Source organism: Pongo abelii, chromosome 8 (assembly GCF_028885655.2).
Source record: "Pongo abelii isolate AG06213 chromosome 8, NHGRI_mPonAbe1-v2.0_pri, whole genome shotgun sequence".
Lineage (NCBI taxonomy): Eukaryota > Metazoa > Chordata > Mammalia > Primates > Hominidae > Pongo > Pongo abelii.
The window spans coordinates 94,325,172-94,341,480 of NC_071993.2; the positions used below are offsets into that span (position 1 = coordinate 94,325,172).

The following is a 16,309-nucleotide window of genomic DNA, read 5'->3' on the forward strand; positions in this document are numbered from 1 at the left end:
CTTATTCAAAATAAGAGACATGGAAACTATAACTATACTGAGATATCACTTCTTATCTGTCATATGGCAAAAATGCAAAAGGATGACAACATATTTTATTTGCAGGACTACAAGGAAACAGCTTCTCTAATACATTGCTGATGGGAATGCAAAAATAAACCAAATGGGGGGAAATTTGTTCATTTCTGGCAATATTATATATGTATATATCTTTTGTCCTGGCAATGCTACTTCTAGAAATCTATCCCAAAGGTGCACTGACATAATGGCATACACTCAAGATTTTCATTGTAGTATTATTTATAATAACAAAAGAAAAACACAAATGTCTATAAGTAGGGAATTGGTTGAATAAACTGTGGTACAAACATGTGATGGTCTAGGCAGCACACCCCACCCCCTTACACAAAAATGAGGAAGCCTTCTATCTACTGGTATGGAGTAATCTCTAGAATATATTTTTAAGTGAAGAAAGCAAGGCACAGAAAAGTATTTAGAATATGCTATTCTTTGTGTCAAAAATGGAGGGAAATCTGAATATATATATATATAAGCATTTGTCTATATTTTTAAAAATAATAAAAGGATAAGTCAAAAATAAAATATATAAGGGAGCAAAAGGAAAAAAATTAGACTTTTTAAAAATTATTTTTTATTTAATTAATTATTTTTCTTCAACTTTTAAGTTCCAGGGTTCATGTGCAGAATGTGCAGGTTTATTACGTAGGTGAACACGTGTATGTCATGGTGGTTTGCTGCACAGATTAACCCAGCACCCAGGTATTAATCCCAGCATCCATCAGCTATTCTTTCTGATGCTCTCCCCCACCCATCACCCCCAGCAGGCCCCAGTGTGTGTTGCTCGCCTCCATGTGTCCATGTGTTCTCATCATTCAGCTCCCACTTATAAGTGAGGACATGTGGTGTTTGGCTTTCTGTTACTGCATTAGTTTGCTGAGGATAATGGCTTCCAGCTCCATCCTTGTCCCTACAAAAGACATGATCTCGTTCCTTTTTATGGCTGCATAGTATTCAATGGTGTATATGCAACACATTTCATTTATCCAGTCTATCATTGATGGGCATTTGTGTTGATTCCATGTCTTTACTATTGTGAATAGTGCTGCAATGAACATATGCATGCATGTATCTTTCTAATAGAATGATTTATATTCCTTTGGGTATATACCCAGTAATTTATTTATTTTTTGAAACAGAGTCTCACTCTGCTGCCCAGGCTTGGGTACAGTGGTGCCATCATAGCTCACTGCAACCTCAACTTTCCTGGCTCAGGTGATCCTCCCACCCCAGCCTACCCTGGTAGCTGGGACTACAAGTCACACTGCCAAGGCCTGGTATTTTTTTCTAATTTTTGTAGAGACAGGGTCTCACTATGTTGCACAGGCTGGTCTTGAACTCCTGGGCTGAAGTGATCCACTCACCTTGACCTCCCAGAGTGCTGGGATTATAAGCATGAGCCACCATGCCTGGCCATCTTCCCTAAATATACCTCATTTTTAATTTTCATTTGGTGACTAGGTAAATATTTTATATAATTAAAAAACAAAACTAAGTCAAAAAAAAAAAAAAAAGAAGTAGCCACTAAGATGGAAAAAAAAAAACACAAACAAAATAACCAGTATATCAGGTTGATGACGTAACTACACTGAAAAGAATTATTTCACATTAAAACACTGGATGTTAGGGTATATACTAAGCAAAAAGAAGTGAAACATATTCAATAGTCTTATTTTTTCTCAACCTCCAAACATAGCAAAATCAGTAGTCTTATTATTGATGGTTATACTGTTTTATATTTTGGTACTATTTACATAAAATATGTTGTTAGTAACCTATTTTTTTAGCTGAAAACCTGAAATCAATGATATTAAGTAAAACCTTTGTAATCTTAACTTAAATCGGAAATACCAGTATAAGCTTGTGATTTTTTCCTCTCTAAAAAATACATATTTCATAGCTCTGCCCACTGAAAAGGTTTAAGAACAATGATAACCCAGTAGCAATTTCCAGATGATGTTCTCTAAATACCATTCGCACTAGAAGAACCAGGACACCTTGAAGAAATGGCTGACTCCTGGTATGGGGCAGGAGTGTACAAGATGACCCTGGCACATTTTTGTGCTGAAAGCAAGAAAATGCTCACAGTCTGATGGGGTCATGTCAAAAGGACTGGAGCTAATCTGCAGGGACTTCTAACTGGCCATAGATGAGAAAAATTAAGCACCAAATTGATGGAAACTCATTGAACATAGAAAAATCTATGAGTTCAAAATAATGCTGAGTACCAAATAATACTATTTGTGAGTTCAAAATAATACTGAAAAATATACATATCCAAAACAAATTAAAGAAACTGTTCACCATCAGAAGTAGCTAGTGCTCTAACAGCATACTTTGAAAATTGGCCACTGAAAGAAAAGAATTAAACATTTACCTTGCTTGGCACCATTGTAGTTTTATTTGTGGAGCTGACACACAAATCTGGAACTGCCCAACTTTTAAAATATTTTACGTGCAAGAGAAACCCTAGGTGTTCAAGTCTCTTTATTGGGGTTTATGTTATACACAATGGAACCTAACTGTAACTGACACAACATGTAGAAATGGAACTCTCTATTTTCTTAAGAAATGAGGTTGCTTTCTTCACTGCCAACTGAAATGAAGGCTGAGACAGAAATAACTTGACAAAGATTTATTGGAAGCCCAATTTGATGATTGACCTGGGAAGACACACCAACAAAGTTGGGTGTGTTCCGAAGTCCATTACAAGTTAGAATGTTTTTATCAGAAAGTGTAGAAGGGAGGAAGACTCCTCATTTTGGAGTTGTCCTTTTCGTTGGAGGGTACAATGCAGAGATTACAACCATTGGCTACAGATGACAACATATAGGCTAGAATGTATTATGCATAAGGTTACCAGTAAAACAGAATGATTCAGAAACAAATTAATGTCCTTTTCAATGTCAGTAGGTTATGTATTAATCAGTATGTCAACACTTTGAGGAACTCATGATAAGACTTGAGTAACCTACAATAAGATTCTTTAGTGAAGGATAGAATATAGCCATGAGTCATAAGACCTTCCCTAGGTAATTTGGCAGCCTGTTAAATCCTACTTATTATCCCAAACAGCTAGAATCCCTTCAACCTTTGCTCACTGTATAGTTTCTTGCCTTCTGTCAATCCCCCTTATTGAAATAATAATTATAAATCAGGGGCGCATAATTTCAGCTCAGAAGGCAGATTCCTGGTTCACAAGAATTAAGTACAGTTTTCCATGGCAGCCTTTCCATATTGAAAGATGTAAACAATATTTTAAGGATGGTGGGGAGGAAAAGAGAAAGATAATGGGAATTTCGTGAAATAGTGACATTTGAGCAAAAATGGATGAAAGACCACACTCTAGTAGCCATGCTATAAAAAGAACGGGGGTATCAACTTCAGATTCATAATCAACTAATACTTAGTCAAGGATGGTCTGGGCCAGGCCTTTTGCTAAAGGATTTCCCATACATTTTCTGATTTAATCACCACTGATTTGATCTCAGGTCTCTATTTTTTGCCATGTGTTTTTTCTTCCTTCATCAAACTTTTATTAATTATAAATGAGATGTTGACATTTTACCTTTTTTGTTGTTGTCATTAGAGATGGGGTTTACACTATGTTGCCCAGGCTGGTCTTAAACTCCTGGGCTCAAGCAATCCTCCCATCTCAGCCACCCAGAGTGCTGGGATTACCGTTCATTTTGCCTTTTTTTTTTTTTTTTAATCACCACCCTTCCCTGGAGGTGCTAATTAAAAGTAAATTAGCCAGAAGCCACATTGGAGAAGCCCGTTGTGTATCCCCAACAATGTCTACGGCCCTGAAAGCTGTGAATACTTTAGGTTACTTGGCACAGGAGAATTAAGGTAGAAAATGGAATTAAGCTTGCTAATCAACTGACTTTGAGAGGGGTAGATGAGTCTGGATTATCCAGGTGGGCCCAATGTAATCAGAAAAGTCCTTAAATGTGGAAGGGGGAGGTAGAAGGAAAGGTCAGCATGACGTGTTGGGATAAAAACTCCACCAGCAGTCACTGGCTTTGAAGATGGCAGAGGGCCACGTTCCAGGGATGTGCATGGCTTCTGGAAGGAAGAAAGAACAAGAAAACACATTCCTCTCTAGAGCTCCCATAAGAGGTACAGCCCTGCCGACACCTTCATGTTAACCCAGTGAGACCCGTTTCAGACTTCTGGCCTCCAGAACTGTAAGAGAATAAATGTAAATTGTTTTAAGCCAGCAAGTTTGTGCTAATGTGTTAGAGTAGTAATAGAAAATTAATGCCTCTGGGTATGGCTACAAATTGAAAAAAAACACTCCACAGATGATCCAGTAGATGGGATGCTTCACAGGTGTGGACAGTGGAGTTCAATTCAATGGTGGCCCGTTGTACTGAACTCAAAACAATGTAAAGATTTAATGGGGCTGACAACAGCATTGGTGGGAAGCCATTCTTTACAGGGCATAAAGGTAAGGGATGAGCAGGTCAGAGAAGTCTAAGAAGTTATTGGGGACATCGGGTGCAACTTGTGATTGCTAAAACCAGGACATGCTTTGACAAGGAGTTACTATGGTAGATCAAACTTTGACACTCATGTTCTTTCTATAATCCTAATCCTCCTTCCAATCCATGATCCCAGCCCCTCAATGAAAGGTGAAGAATGTTACATTTTTTTTGTGTGTGGGTCAAATGTTCTTTATATAGAACACTTTAAAAAATGAACTTTAAAAAAAGGTTCAACGAGATATGTCTAGATGTTGATATTTTTCCTATGACTTTTCGTTTGCTGGGTATATGATGGGCTCTTGAATTCTGCACACTGTGGTACATCTTCATACCAGGAAAGTTTTCTTTTATTGTTAATTTATTGCTTTTGTTCTGACCTGTGTTTTAGGAATAAATATTATCTTTTTGTTGACTCTCTAGTGTCTGCCCTTCGTATTTATATTTTCACCTCCCAGCTTTGTAAATGCTTCTTGGGAGGTCTTCTCAAGGTATTCTCTGAATCACTGCTTCAATTTTCTTCTATCAATGTGATGACTTAATTGTGTGATTGTATTTATAGTTGTCTTGCAACAACTCCATTATCTCATACAGTTCTTTTGATTTCTGATGCCATCTTAGCTCCTTTTTCATGTTTGTTGTCTTCTCCGTATTTCATCTTTTATTTCAAAAGATCCACATCTTCCTAAATCTTTGAGAGTGTAGACGTGTTGTTCTTTAAAATTAATTAGGTTTCCTGTAGAAGTATTTTCCAAACATGTGTCCTTAGGTACCAGATTCTCTATTTGTATTTTGTAATGTTTCATAGGCTTCCCTCACCGCTTTTTAAATAGTACCTTTGAAAAGGGAGAGCTGTATTCAGCTCTGGTCCATGCCTGTGATCATGGGGAAATGGTCAGTGTTTGGGCCTTCCATTTGCATCCTAGAGAGGACTACTGGAGATGCAAAGCAGCAAGCCCATCATTCTGATAACTTGTTGCTTTTTCCTTATTCATCTTTTCACTGGAAGAGATCAATCCCTGGAACTTTGGAGACTGGGCTTCTGAGCTTCAAAACGAACCTCCCCCCACTCCCTAGGGGAGACTAATTGCTAGCAATCTGCCGTTCAACCCATTTTCACCTCTCCCTCACTTACAGCCCCTCGGTTATGTCTCTGGGCTTCTCAATCCAGGCTTTGGTACATGGACATTCTTCCTGATATCTAGCAGATGGCCTGAGCAGTATTTCTAGTTTCTAATGCCATTATAACTTTTTCGTCTCTTTTATTTGGTCCATGAGTATTTTAATTAAAAGGGGAGGAAGGGAAATCAATATTGCTTGGCTTCTGCCCTCTTGAAGCTTTGGCTGAGAATCAACAGTTGCTTTTCTGCTGGGCTTTCAGAAATTTCCCCTACTTTCTTACTTGCCTCAACTCCAAAATAGTGAACCATCTGCCCAGTGATCCTGGTTTCTTCCCTTTCCCTTTGAAGTGGCCCCCTCATTCCATAGCATGTTGGGCTCTTGCAAAGCTGACTCAGATGGAGACTAGGGTTGCTAAGGAGTGCTTAGACTCAACACCTGCGGAAGGGACTACAGGAAGCAAGATTAGGCAGAAGTCAATTGAGATACAGTCCCAAGGAAGGCCTCAGGCAACCCCATAAGGAGCTCTGGGGCTGGGATGGCCATTTAAATGTCCCAAGCTGGGAGGGGCCAGGACTTTATATCCCCAAGTGATCATTCTTTGGATATGGGTTGCCTTGGAGGCGGCATGACCTTGAGTGAGGCAGTTTAAACAGGGCCAATGCTGAGAATTGTCCTCCAGCTGCACTCCCAGCAGCTGAGGAAATAAATCCTTCATTCCTGAATGGACATCGGGGTGATATAGCACAATGTTTACATAAGGCAGTCATTGGCTAAGACAGCCCAATGCTTTGGCCTCTGGGATCTTCAGGAACTGAGTTGAAATAACATGGGGTGCCACCCCTCACGAAGGTACAAGGGCAAGATTACAAACTTCTCATAATAGATTAGAGTAAGATAATAACCACGTGGACTTAAATTAGAACCAGAACTGTTTAGAGTACTTTAGGCTAATAACATTTTTTATGACAATTGGTGAAGGAATTATAGTCTACCACTAGATAAATATCCTCCAGCAGGAAGTGGTTAAAGCTAATTAGTAGTCACCTGTTTTGAGAAAATAAGAACTAATACAGTCTTCTGGATTTTCAAGGAGAATTTGTGTTGTCTCAATAATCTCCCTACGTGTTATGCCTTCAGGGTCTGAAAGTGAAATGATCACAAACTGTAAGTGCCTATGAACTAGATTTGTATTTTATTCAACTGTGAGTGAATCCTCCATTTATGTACTGTCACTCTGTGATCAACAAGGCCACAACAAAGGGAAACTATGATTTAGTGCTTGATATAGGCTTCTTTGGACAATTAATGACTAGTGACTGAAACAAGTCAAATCAGGGGTTACAAACTCATATACCTGCAGAGGTCAAGGAGCCACATAGGGGAGCAGAACAGCCAGTGTCTGCGGTGAACTACAACATGAACACTCTCATTAAGGTGTTTTCCCTCCTCAGCATCAGCTTCTCAATGTGTTGATGTGGGAACACCTGCCTGATCATTGGTTTTGAGGACATGCCACCAAATCATTTTTAAAAATTTTTTTATTATACTGTAAATTCTGGGATACGTGTGCAGAACGTGCAGTTGTGTTACATAGGTATACATGTGCCATGGTGGTTTGCTGCACCCATCAACTCGTCATCTACATTAGGTATTTCTCCTAATGTTATCCCTCCCCCCAAACAGGCCCTGGTGTGTGATGTTACCCTCCCTGTGTCCATCCATGTCTTCTCATTGTTCAACTCCCATGTATGAGTGAGAACATGTGGTGTTTGGTTTTCTGTTCCTGTGTTAGTTTGCTGAGAATGATGATTTCCAGCTTCATCCATGTCCCTGCAAAGGACATGAACTCATCCTTTTTTATGGTTGTATAGTATTCCATGGTATATATGTGCCACATTTTCTTTATCCAGTCTATCATTGATGGGTATTTAGGTTGATTCCAAGTCTTTGCTATTGTGAATAGTGCTGCAGTAAACATGTGTGCATGTGCCTTGATAGCATAAATCATTTTTAAGAAAAGCTGGAAATCCAGATTTCTATATGAAATTCACAGATTTTTTTTAGTACAAGAAACCTGTTCAGATTTCAGAAAATGACAATGCTATATGAACCAAACAATAAATTTCTTAAGGTAATATCAGGCCTGTGGGCTACCAGATTGTGACCTCTGAGTCAATTTCATCAGAAACCTTTTTGGCAAGGTTAGTCAGAGTTAAGAATGATGCCGAAGTTTATTGCAACAGTGGATTGTTTAAATATATAGCCAACACCAAGAATATCCTCAATATGCATTGTAAGGATCATAACTATATATTTCTTTATACTTACCAAAAGTCCAGGTCAGCAAAAAACCTTAAGGCTTTAGACTAAAGGCCATTATAAAACATTTAGAGACCAAAAATCTAATGCTGTCTGATCCTCAAAGTCAGTAGTGATATGGACACATACTATTGCCTATTACCAGTATCCTCTTTCTATGAGGAATAACACCTTCTTGTTTTAGGGAATTACTCTTCCTCCTCCCCATTCATGTAATTCCATTGGGAGCTGCCGTGTTTTTACTTTACCTTGATTTCCTGTTCACTATTGGCTGATCTGGTCCTTGGTGCCTGATCCAAGGCACGCAAATCGGAACTCCTTGGGAAAGGGAGTCAGTCCCTCTCTGGTGGTAGGAGCTGGCAGCATCTATGTGCAAGAAATTAGTCTGCAATGAAAGAAAAAAAAGCTTAGCTCACCTGCAGCTAGTAGAATGGTTATTTCCAAGCTCTTGCTGTATACCTGCCCTACCTTTGGTGTGATTGTTTATGAAAAGATGCTCAATATCTTAGTCATTAATGAAATACAAATCAAAACCACAATGGGATACCATTCACAAACATTCAGGTGGCTATAATTCAAAAAAAAAAAGACTATTGTCTTTTTTTTAAAGAGATGAGAATATGGAGAAATCAGAACCTACATTGCTTGTGAGGTTGTAGCATGGTTGCAGCCACTTTGGAAAACAGTTTGGAAATTCCTCAAAGCACAGAGTTACCGTATGACACAGCAACTCCACTCATAGGGGTGTGTGTGTGTTTGTGTTTGTGTGTGTGTGTATGTGTATATATATATACCCAAGCAAATTGGAAACATGTATATACAAAACTTGTACATGAGTGTTCACAGTAGCAGTACTCATAATAGCCCCAACGTGGAAATAACCCAAATGTTTATCTGTGGGTGAATGGACAAATATAATGCAGTAAATTCATACAATGGAGTATTATTCAGCCATAAAAGGAATAAAGTACTCATACATGTTCTACAATGTAGATCAACCTTGAAAGCATTATCTGCTAGTATCTCTTCAATGTTACCTCTTCACTAGCTTTTCTGTTCTCTGCTTCGGGCACTCTATTAAGTACATAGTAAAGTCTCTGGATGTGTCCTCTTCTCTTTGAACTTTTCATTAGTATTTTCATTCTCTTTGTCTTTGAGCTGCATTCTGGTTGATAAACTGACCTTCTAATTTACTCATCCACCCTTTGGCAGTAAAGAAGCTGCTATTAAGAGCTATTAAGAGCTCATCTGTTAATTTTAATAGCTGTGTCTTTTCATTTTAACATTTCTAGTTGGTGCTAGTGTCATAATGCATGTTCTGCTTTCAAACTTCCTCTTGTTTCATGGCTTTTATTCTCACCTAAATTTATCTGTTAGGATTTTAAAAACGTCCTTACTGGGGAGCTTGCCCTCTAGCCCAATATTCACAGCTACCAAAAAATAAAAGTTTACGAATGGATTAAATCAAAATAAATATCCCAAGAGCTACATGCTTCTAGGGGAGGGAAAAGCAGAAATGCTCTCCTCTTTTTATTTTATTTTTTGAGACATGGTCTTGCTGTGTGGCCCAGGCTAGAGTAGAGTGGTGCGATCTCAGCTCACTGCAACCTCCACCTCCCAGGTTCCAGTGATCCTCCTGCCTCAGCCTCCCAAGTAGCTGGCATTAAAAGGTGTGCACCACCACACCCGGCTAATCATTGTATTTTTGGTAGAGATGGGGTTTCACCATGTTGGCCAGGATAGTCTCGAGCTCCTGGTCTCATGTGATTCACCTACCTTGGCCTCCCCAAGTGCTAGGATTACAACCATGAGCCACCATGCCCAGCCTGCTATTTTTCTATTTCCATCTTTTCAAAGGATAGCACATGGGGGTGACACAGAGCAGTTTCTAAAATGCATTTTACTCAGAAAATATTTGTGAGAAATTATATTCCTCTAGAGAAGAACTAGGAAGTTATTTTCCTTTTTCTCCCTTCAAACTGTGATTTAAAAGCACAAAGGACACATAAATGAACTGTTTGTTGCACTCAAAAGTTTGTAGATGAAATATTATAACAAAGCAGACTGAGACAAAAACATACAGAACACATTGATCATGACTGTTGGCATCCAGTAGTTTAATCTGAAGCTTAAATCTGTGATGCAAAACCAGTTACCATACATAAGAGAAGACTCTGTCTTTAACAGCTGAAATCTGAGGTCAATAACCAGAGAATTGTACTCTGAATTTGGAAGAGATTTAATTAGCATTTTCCTTTTAATGGTTCTAGTTTGCTACCCAAGCCTCACTGGTACAGTTTCTCAAGGCTGCATTGAGGATCCTTAAGTTTTGCTTTTTGTTGCTCAATATGGAATAAAACAAAACATGAAACAACTGGTTCTGATTAGGTGGAATGAACAGTTGGTCCTGCTAACGTGGAAGCATTCCATTACAGGCCAATTTCAGAGAAAAGCAGATGTACTGTTGCTTTGATAATTTCATCATTGCTAATTCTATTTCCCATTTCTCCTTATGCCCCCTGACATGGTATTTTACTCCATAAAGTTTTTCTTATTATTTGCTTTGTTCCTTCTTTCAGAGATGGAACATTTTGGAATAATCATTGACAAATGAGACTTTAATCTGACACTGTTGAAATAGCATGGAGGGGAAACCACAGAACTGTTTAATTCCTAGGACTTTCTTAGCTTTTGGCTGTTTGAGTAACCTACCTCCTGAATTACTTTAAGAGTAATGAGTTTTGCTGGTGATAAATTGGCAGTGTTAACTGACAACCTTAAGTAGTTGTTTTTTGTTTTGTCTTCTTCCTTATGGATCTTTTGGAAGAATTGCTCTGTCAAGATTTCCAGAGAAAACAAACTTAAGAAATAAGGAGCTTGCTTCACATAATAGCCAGAGGCACCATCAGAATATGTTTTTTCACTGGAAAACCTGCCTTGCAAGTAGATTTTCATTGTGTTTGGGGAAAATTTTTTATGTCAAATAAATATGCAAAAATATTTTCTAAATCCTGTTGAAACCACAGTTGAGGTTTCTAGTGATATTTCAAAAATCCATTTTGTTAGAAAATTTCTTGTGCAGTAAAAATGGATATATATTCAATGTATTTATACTTTTCATCTATTTAAGTGGGCCACTGTACTATCCAACCCACTGGCCTTATACACCAGCTTAGAACACAGCTTTGCAAAGGTTTATTTTAAAGCCTGGGTGAATCAAACATACCCATTACCCAACTTTCCCCTTCTAGTCTGTGAAGTAAACTGCTTCATTGAAACCTGAATGTTTTGAACTCATCCCCTTATTACACATTTGTTCTAAATGGTTAGTCAGTTTTAGAATTTTCCAAGTGATCATAGAAGTGCCTCAAGCTTTCTGAGCACTTTGGATGTTTTTTGATTTGGCTTACAAACCTGGGATTACTCTGGTCTTGAATAGAACCACCAGGCTTGCACTAGACTAGACTTAAATATTCCATTCAATGTATCAAACATGCACCAGACACTGTGCTAAATAAGAGAGATGGTAGGAACAGTCCCTGCCCAAAGTCCACAATAACCTCTCTCAACACTCTGCTTAAAATATTCTTCCCCTGGTTTTGGCAACATGACAGACTGGGCTAATTCCAGGCAAAAACAAATATTCTTGTATTACATAAATTTCCCAACTACGTGCAAGTAGAGAGGAGCTGCATTATTTTAGAAACAAATATATAACCTATGGGTTTCCATGAGAATTTCCACGAGCAATTATATATGGACATAGTGTAAGGCATGTAATAAGCATATAATAATAGTGATTGAATACTAGTTCCATGCCTTTTTTGCTTTAGAGGCTAGTCATTAGCTATTGCTGTATAATAAAAACTATCTCAAAACTAAGGGCTAAAACAACGACCATTTATTGTGGCTCAAGAGTCTATTAATTAAACAAATGGTTCTAATTGTGGCTGGACTCACTCACATAAGTGCAGTCAGCTGTAGTATATTTGTAGGCAGTTCTTCTGATTTTGGGGTGGGCTCTCTCACAGGTTTGGGAGTCAGCCAGATGGCTATTAGGGTGGCCATGGATAGAATTCAGCTCTGCTCCACGTGGTCTCTTGGCCAGAGTGGGGTTATTCACATGGCAGTCTCAGAGTTCCAATAGATAGACCAGAAGAAGACAAAGCCTCTCAAACCCTAAGCTTGGAAATACACATCGTTGCTTCTACAACATCTTGTCCAGAGCAAATCATGAGGCCAACCTATATTCAAGGGAGTGGGGAAACAGACTCCACCTCTTAATGAGAGGAGCTACAAAGTCACATTGCAAAGTGCTTGCACACAGGGAAGTTTGTATGATTGGGGCCAGCTTTACAATAAATCTACTACTATGCCTTCAATTAATATGGGAGGATATGTGAAAGTAAGAGAGTTGATTTATAAGCAGCTAAATAATGATTTTATTTGAGGTTTCCGTTTCCATTAAATTTTAGGTTTAAAGTTTGTTCTTTTATTCTTCAATGGCATGCAGTAGAAATTGTGGCTAACAGGCAAATATATATATATATAATAGGGATGTGAGATGGCTCAGAGAACCTAAGAATGAGCTCTTAGGTTCTCTGAGGACCTCTGAACTCTGGACAGGAACTCTGAACCATCCAGAATCTAGATAGCAAGAACTCATAGTCCACTTAGGGCGCTGCCAGTGAGATTCAGATTTCCTGGAGAGACAGTCCAATTGGCCTCTGAGTTAGGTGCCCTGATTTCGACAAGGGAGGACTATGCGCCTTGACTCTAAAGTCTCACTAAGACTACGTGCAAAACAGCTGAACAGTTTTTGAAAGTAAAATGAAATGCACTGCCAGATGAAGACAATTCAGGACAGTCAAATACAACAATGTCTTCTACAAAATTTTAACAGCTTAATCTTAGAAAATAAGATCAATCAATCAGTGGCTCAAGCCCCCCCGTGGTGTGGGCATGGAGGCCCCAACTGCCATTTCCCTCCTTACACTCCTCCCGATGGGTGACAGTTGGAAAGTAACTAGAGGCAAAGGATACGGATTATGCAAAGAAGGAAGGTAAATTTGATGGGGCTTTCCTCTACCAGTCAGTAGCAGAGACGATTTACTTCCTTAATTTAATTCTTTGTTTGCCCTGGCCTAGTCAAAGCATGCTTATAGAGAGCAGTCTTTGCTCTGCTTCAAAGATCAATGCAATTGTAATACCAAAGACAGTGGGAATGTTTCTTAACAGTTGTATAAGTTAAAAATACTTCTGGCTGCTGGTGGCTTTACCCATAGGACAGTTAGTGTTACTAAGCAGGAATTCCCTAAGTAGTGGTCCCAGGGTGAGCCCAGCAGCTAACCAAAGTCCTCAAGGACCCCAGCTTCTCATTTCTGTCCACTCCACTATCTCAGTGTGGCAGGAGTGTCTCCCCTCATGGCTACAAGATGGCTGCTGCTGCTCCCAGCATTATGTCCTCACAGAACGGCATTTCTAGCAGAAAGGAGAGAAAAGGGAACAAAAAAAGTGTTTGCTTTTCTTGCCTTTCTATGGCTACCACCCTTCAGAAGACTTTCCATTATATCTTATTAGCCAGAACATGAGCATCTTACCCCCATTCCTGTAGAAGGGAAATGAGACTGCCATATGGGCTTATAGCAATTTTAGTTCATCCTCTCATGCTAGGCACATTGCTACTTATGTCTACGTCCTTGGCACTTCACTCCCGTTGGCCGTCTCTAATTCCAGCCCCAGCTGGAGTCAGGGTTGGCTTCTTGGGGAATGGGGCCTGTGAAGTTTCACAAGGCCTCTCATTTAGAAGGGCTCTGGGCTTGGTTTAATGTTCTGCTCATGCCGCTTAGAAATTAATTTTTTTTTTTTAACAAAGAGCCCTGCCTTTTCATTGTGTACTGGGTCCTGCAAATTATCTAGCCAGTCCTGGTTTGGGAGGACAGTCTCATATGGGCTGTCTCACTTCTCCATGGTAGCCTCTTGCTTTAAGCCTCTTGCTTTCTCTCCTAGGCTTCCCAGAAGCTACAGGCACCACTGGGCACTCAATCAGCTGGTAGACATAGACAGTTTGGAAGGGAAACTTTGACCAGTCAAGATGGGAACTGATGGAGGAGTACTCCTGGGGCCCATCCTTCAAGGGCATGCCACATGGTTCTTGGAAGATCCTGGTGGTATTGAGCTCCAGTGTCCACAGCCGTGACCTTGATAACACACCCTTCTGTTGGCTTTTCTTCCTTCTCTGACCTGTCTCCCTAGTCCCTCATTCCTGGTCCCTGGATCATCTTCCAAATAAATACTCACATACTTGCCTTGTCTCAGGCTTTGCCTTCAGGGGAAGCAAGTCTCAAATGCCATCCAAATGAAATCAGTGTTTCTTCTGAGAAGAAAGGTACATGGTTATTTGCCCATTGGATAAGCCACATCAACAGTGTCAGCCATAGTGCTTACAGGTTCATAAAGAAGCCATCCCAGATCCTGTTTCCCTGACTCCCAAAACAGAAATCTAACATACATACTGTATACCAGACACAGTGGTTATTTTCAGGTATATTTTCTTATTTCACATGTACAACGGCCACTTGCAGTAGTTACTATTATCTCCATGTTACTGATGAGAATACCAGGGATCAGAGAAGTTGAGTGACTTCCCCAAAGCCAGGAAGTGGAAGACTAGGAATTTAAACACAGTTATTTGGGTATTCTTTCCACAACATCACCCTTCTAAAAGGAAATACATTTGATCTATAGGCCAACTAGCTGGCACTTTGGGGAAGTGGGTACAGCTTGGCTTTGGGCTTTGTGGCTTCTCAAAAAATATAAGCACTTCCTAAGCAGAAAAAGCAGACTGGGCATGGTGGCTCACGCTTGTAACACCAGCATTTTGGGAGGCCAAGGCGGGCAGATGGCTTGAGTCCATAAGTTTGAGACCAGTCTGGGCAACATCATGGTGAAACCCCATCTCTACAAAAAAAAAAAAAAAAAAATAGAAAAATTAGCCAGTTGTGGTGGCCATGTGCCACTAGTCCCAGCTACTTGGGAGGCTCAGGTAGGAGGATCACTTAAGCCTGAGAAGTTGAGGCTTCAGTGAGCCATGATTGCACAATTACACTACAGCCTGGGCAATACAGTGAGACCCTGTCTCAAAAAAAGAACAGCTAGAGATCAGGTAAGTATGCCAGCAAAACTTTCCTCTTGGCTTTTGGTCCCTATATTGCAGTTTTCACAGCAGGGTTTCAGGAGCAGAGGGTTGTGGCTAACACAGTTCTCATGTGTTTTCTTTAAACAAGTAGCAACCTGGCAACTATATTTTCCAAGCCTGGCTAGACAGATCATTCTATTCTGCTTTGTTGCATTCAAGGGAGTATCCTGCCCCTTCAGACTCGGGGCTGTGTAGCAGACTACATTTACAGAGTGTTCTGGATAATGAGGTCAGGCAAACATTTGAAGAAACAGATCGCAGACTACAGGAACACTACTGTTTTTTTCCAGGGCAAGCTGGGAAAAGAAATTGGACACTAGTCCAGACGACGTCGCAGTATTAGCCGAATTGGTAAAGGGTGCCAATGCCTCGCTGGCAGTCGGGGACATGACTGAAGAAAGAACTGTAACATTATTCTTAAAAGGTGGTATTTTTAGCACATAGTATATAATAAGGTATAACCCTCTTCTGTGGAGCAACACAGAATGGAAGTTTGCTTGGTACCAAGTTGCCACTACATGATGAAGAATTAAAGTGAGTTAAAAATCTATAAATTATATATATATAACTTTAGAGAATTTTCCAGTAAGTGCCCTCAGATTTATTTTTATTTTCTTTTTTAGAGAGAAAGTCTTAGGTCTGTCACCCACAGTGGAGTACAAGGGTATGATCATGGCTCACTTCAGCCTCCAACTCCTGGGCTGAAGTGATCCTTCCACCTCAGCCTTCTGAGTAGCTGGGACTACAGGCATATGCCACCACACCCAGCTATTCTTTATTTTAATCATGTACACAAATTACCTTAGTATTCTTTGAGATAGGGTTTCACTCCTGTTTCCCAGGGTCAGAGTGCCGTGGTGCACTCACGGCTCACTGCAGCCTCAACTTCCGGGGCTCAGGTGATTTTCCCACCTGAGCTGAGTAGCTGAGACTACAGGCATGTGCCACCATGCGTGGCCAACTTTCTGTATTTTTTGCAGACAGAGGGTTTCACCATGTTTCCCAGGCTGGTCTCAAACTCATGGACTCACTTCCTATCTGCTTGCCTTGGCCTCCCAAAGTGCTAAGATTACAGGCATGAGCCACCATGCCTGGACTCCATGCC

The 16,309-nt window shown here is 39.9% G+C and overlaps 1 long non-coding RNA gene across 1 annotated transcript in view; it reads right to left on the bottom strand.

The window, feature by feature from the left end:
- Positions 1–3,765: 3,765 nt before the first annotated feature.
- The window catches only part of LOC129048301 (uncharacterized), a 39,472-nt gene continuing 26,928 nt past the window's right edge, over positions 3,766–16,309 (bottom strand). Inside the window, exons 3-4 of the long non-coding RNA XR_008510531.2 lie at positions 8,255–8,391; positions 3,766–4,266 (exon numbers count right to left, since the gene is read on the bottom strand). This is a non-coding gene — a long non-coding RNA (uncharacterized LOC129048301). The remainder of the gene's footprint in view (positions 4,267–8,254; positions 8,392–16,309) is intronic.